Genomic DNA, 5,569 nt, shown 5'->3' with positions numbered 1-5,569 from the left:
ATTGACAAATAGAGAGGGCATGACAATGCACATACATGATATGATGAATATTGTGAGATTTAATTGGGCATTACGATAAAGTACATAGACCGCTATCCAGCATGCATCTATGCCTAAAAAGTCCACCTTTAGGTTATCATCCGAAACCCTTCCAGTATTAAGTTGTAAAACAACAGACAATTGCATTAAGTATGGTGCGTAATGTAATCAATAACTACATCCTCAGACATAGCATCAATGTTTTATCCCTAGTGGTAACAGCACATCCACAACCTTAGAACTTTCTGTCACTGTCCCAGATTTAATGGAGGCATGAACCCACTATCGAGCATAAATACTCCCTCTTGGAGTTAAGAGCAAAAACATGGCCAGAGCCTCTACTAATAACGGAGAGCATGCAAGATCATAAACAACACATAGGTAATAGATTGATAATCAACATAACATAGTATTCTCTATCCATCGGATCCCGACAAACACAACATATAGAATTACAGATAGATGATCTTGATCATGTTAGGCAGCTCACAAGATCCGACAATGAAGCACATGAGGAGAAGACAACCATCTAGCTACTGCTATGGACCCATAGTCCGGGGGTGAACTACTCACTCATCACTCCGGAGGCGACCATGGCGGTGAAGAGTCCTCCGGGAGATGAATCCCCTCTCCGGCGAGGTGCCGGAGGTGATCTCCGAATCCCCGAGATGGGATTGGCGGCGGCGCGTCTCGGTAAGGTTTTCCGTATCGTGGCTCTCGGTACCGGGGGTTTCGCGACGAAGGCTTTAAGTAGGCGGAAGGGCAACGCGGGGGCCACACGAGGGCCCCACACGCCGAGCCGCGCGACCGGGGCCCGAGCCGCGCCGCCTTGCCTGTGTCGGCGCCTCGTGGCCCCACTTCCTTTCCCCTCGGTCTTCCGGAAGCTTCGTGCAAAAATAGGACCCCGGGCGTTGATTTCGTCCAATTCCGAGAATATTTCCTTTGTAGGATTTCTGAAACCAAAAACAGCGAAATGACAGAACTGGCTCTTCGGCATCTGGTTAATAGGTTAGTGCCGGAAAATGCATAAATACGACATATAATGTGTATAAAACATGTAGATATCATCAATAATGTGGCATGGAACATAAGAAATTATCGATACGTCGGAGACGTATCACCTATCATGATCAAGATCGTCTATTTGTAATGCTACATGTTGTGTTTGTTGGGATCCAATGAATATGGAATACTATGTCAAGTTGATTATTGATCTATCATATATGTGTTGTTTATGATCTTGCATGCTCTCTGTTGCTAGTAGAGGCTCTGGCCAAGTTGATACTTGTGACTCCAAGAGGGAGTATTTATGCTCGATTGTGGATTCATGCCTCCATTGAATGCAGGACAGATGATGAGAAAGTTCTAAGGTTGTGGATGTGCTGTTGCCACTAGGGATAAAACATCAATGCTTTGTCTAAGGATATTTGTGTTGATTACATTACGCACCATACTTAATGCAATTGTCCGTTGTTTGCAACTTAATACCTGGAAGGGGTGCGGATGCTAACCCGAAGGTGGACTTTTTAGGCATAGATGCATGCTGGATAGCGGTCTATGTACTTTGTCGTAATGCCCTAAGTAAATCTCATATTAGTCATCATGATATGTATGTGCATTGTTATGCCCTCTCTATTTGTCAATTGCCCAACTGTAATTTATTCACCCAACATGCTATTTCTTATTGGAGAGACACCACTAGTGAACTGTGGACCCCGGTCCATTCTTTTACATCTGAAATACAATCTACTGCAAACTCTGTTTTCTGCTGTTCTTCACAAACAAACATCATTCTCCACACCATACGTTTAATCCTTTGTTTACAACAAGCCGGTGAGATTGACAACCTCACTGTTAAGTTGGGGCAAAGTATTTTGATTGTGTTGTGCAGGTTCCACGTTGCCGCCGGAATCCCTGGTGTTGCGCCGCACTACACTCCTCCGCCAACAACCTTCACGTGGCCTTCATCTCCTACTGGTTCGATAAACCTTGGTTTCTTACTGAGGGAAAACTTGCTGATGTACGCATCACACCTTCCTCTTGGGGTTCCCAACGGACGTGTGCTTCACGCATTAACAACGCTCCAAGAACAACACATAGCATATGAAGCAATAAAAATATAGCGTCTAGAAAGATTACCTGATGCTTTGTTGATGAAGAGGGGATGCCCGACATCCCCAAGCTTTGACGCTTGCACCTCTTGGATATTTCTTGGGGTGACATGGACATCCCCAAGTTTGAGCTTTTGTCCATACTTCATCACATTACATCATTCTTCTCTCCCTACACTTGAAAACTTCCTTCATACAAAACTTCACACAATTCTTATTAGCAACATTAGTACAATCAAAATAACAAATACACTTGGTCCAGTTCTAACATATATCAAACATCCATTAAAACATTAGCTACTGTACCAAATTCTTCAAAAAGCTCTTTCTCTCAAAAGAACTCAAAAAAGAAAGAGATGAAGAGGCAAATGCAAATAGTGGCAGCAATCTATCAAAACAGAACAACAGGTAAAGATCGATTTTTTTGAAAATCCTCTCTTGCTCAGATCTAAAAGAACAAAACTAACGAAAGTTATATAATAACCTGGGGCATATGCTTGATGTCTACGGGAGCTTCTATTCTTGTAGACAGTGTTGGGCCTCCAAGAGCAGAGGTTTGTAGAACAGCAGCAAGTTTCCCTTAAGTGGATCACCCAAGGTTTATCGATCTCAGGGAGGAAGAGGTCAAAGATATCCCTCTCATGCAACGCTGCAACCACAAAGCAAGAAGTCTCTTGTGTCCCCAACACACCTAATAGGTGTACTAGTTCGGCGAAGAGATAGTGAAATACAGGTGGTATGAATAAGTAGTAGCAACGGCACCAGAAAAGTGCTTTGCCCAGGACAGTAAACAAGCACTAGTAACGCAGTAAAACAGTAAACAAGAAGCGATAGTAGTATTTAGGAACAAGGCCTAGGGATTAGACTTTCACTAGTGGACACTCTCAACGTTGATCACATAACAGAATAGATAAATGCATACTCTACAATCTTGTTGGATGATGAACACATTGCGTAGGATTACACGAATCCTCAATGCCAGAGTTAACAAGCTCCACAATTCAATGTTCATATTTAAATAACCTTAGAGTGCATGAAAGATCAATTCGACTAAACCAAGTACTAACATAGCATGCACACTCGTCACCTTCATGCTATGTAGGAGGAATAGATCACATTAATACCATCATAGCAATAGTTAACTTCATAATCTACAAGAGATCATAATCATAGCATACGCCAAGTACTAACACGGATGCACACACTGTCACCATTACACCGTGCAGGAGGAATAAAACTACTTTAATAACATTGCTAGAGTAGCACATAGATAAATTGTGATACAAAATACATTGCAATCATAAAGAGATATAAATAAGCACTTCACTACGCCATTCATAACAGTGAGTAAGTATTCTGTGAAGTATAGCCTAAGAGACCCACACGGTGCACACACTGTCACCTTTACACACGTGGGACAAGGAGTCTCCTGAGATCACATAAGTAAAACGCACTTGACTAGCATAATGACATCTAGATTACAAGCATCATCATATGAATCTCAATCATGTAAGGCAGCTCATGAGATTATTGTATTGAATCACATAGGAGAGAGATGAACCACATAGCTATCGGTACAGCCCCGAGCCTCGATGGAGAACTACTCCTCCTCATGGGAGCAGCAGCGGTGATGAAGATGGCGGTGGAGATGGCAGCGGTGTCGATGGAGAAGCCTTCCGGGGCACTTCCCCGTTCCGGCAGGTGCCGGAACAGAGACTCCTGTCCCCCGGATCTTGGCTTCGCGATGGCGGCGGCTCCGGAAGGTTTTCCGTATCGTGGTTCTTCGCCTCGGGGTTTTCGCGACGGAGGCTTTAAATAGGCGGAAGGGCAGCCTCGGAGGGGTCTCGGGGGCCCACACCATAGGGCGGCGCGGCCCCCTCTCGGCCGCGCCGGGTGTGGTGTGGGGCCCCCGGTGGCTCCCTCCGGCGGCTCTCGGGTGTTCCGGAAGGCTCCGGGAAAAATAGGACCCCGGGTCTTGATTTCGTCCAATTCCGAGAATATTTCGTTACTAGGATTTCTGAAACCAAAAACAGTAGAAAACGAGAACCGGCTCTTCGGCATCTTGTTAATAGGTTAGTTCCGTAAAATGCACGAATATGACATAAAGTGTGCATAAAACATGTAGGTATCATCAATAATATGGCATGGAACATAAGAAATTATCGATACGTCGGAGACGTATCAAGCATCCCCAAGCTTAGTTCTACTCGTCCCGAGCAGGTAAAACGATAACAAAGATAATTTCTGAAGTGACATGCCATCATAACCTTGATCATACTATTTGTAAACATATGTAATGAATGCAGCGATCAAAATAATGGTAATGACATGAGTAAACAAGTGAATCATAAAGCAAAGACTTTTCATGAATAGTACTTCAAGACAAGCATCAATAAGTCTTGCATAAGAGTTAACTCATAAAGCAATAAATCAAAGTAAAGGTATTGAAGCAACACAAAGGAAGATTAAGTTTCAGCGGTTGCTTTCAACTTATAACATGTATATCTCATGGATAATTGTCAACATAGAATAATATAACAAGTGCAATATGCAAGTATGTAGGAATCAATGCATAGTTCACACAAGTGTTTGCTTCTTGAGGTGGAGAGAGACAGGTGAACTGACTCAACATAAAAGTAAAAAGAATGGTCCTTCAAAGAGGAAAGCATCGATTGCTATATTTGTGCTAGAGCTTTTATTTTGAAAACATGAAACAATTTTGTCAACGGTAGTAATAAAGCATATGAGTTATGAAAGTTATATCTTACAAGTTGCAAGCCTCATGCATAGTATACTAATAATGCCCGCACCTTGTCCTAATTAGCTTGGACTACCGGATCTTTGCAATGCACATGTTTTAACCAAGTGTCACAATGGGGTACCTCCATGCCGCATGTACAAAGGTCTAAGGAGAAAGCTCGCATTTTGGATTTCTCGCTTTTGATTATTCTCAACTTAGACATCCATATCGGGACAACATGGACAACAGATAATGGACTCCTCTTTAATGCATAAGCATGTGGCAACAATTATTATTCTCATATGAGATTGAGGATATATGTCCAAAACTGAAACTTCCACCATGGATCATGGCTTTAGTTAGCGGCCCAATGTTCTTCTCTAACAATATGCATGCTCCAACCATGAAGGTGGTAGATCTCTCTTACTTCAGACAAGACGGACATGCATAGCAACTCACATGATATTCAACAAAGAATAGTTGATGGCGTCCCCGTAAGCATGGTTATCGCACAACAAGCAACTTAATAAGAGATAAAGTGCATAAGTACATATTCAATACCACAATAGTTTTTAAGCTATTTGTCCCATGAGCTATATATTGTAAAGGTGAATGATGGAATTTTAAAGGTAGCACTCAAGCAATTTACTTTGGAATGGCGGAGAAATACCATGTAGTA

Source organism: Lolium rigidum, chromosome 5 (genome assembly GCF_022539505.1).
Source record: "Lolium rigidum isolate FL_2022 chromosome 5, APGP_CSIRO_Lrig_0.1, whole genome shotgun sequence".
Classification (NCBI taxonomy): Eukaryota; Viridiplantae; Streptophyta; class Magnoliopsida; order Poales; family Poaceae; genus Lolium; species Lolium rigidum.
This window is presented reverse-complemented; position numbering follows the sequence as displayed.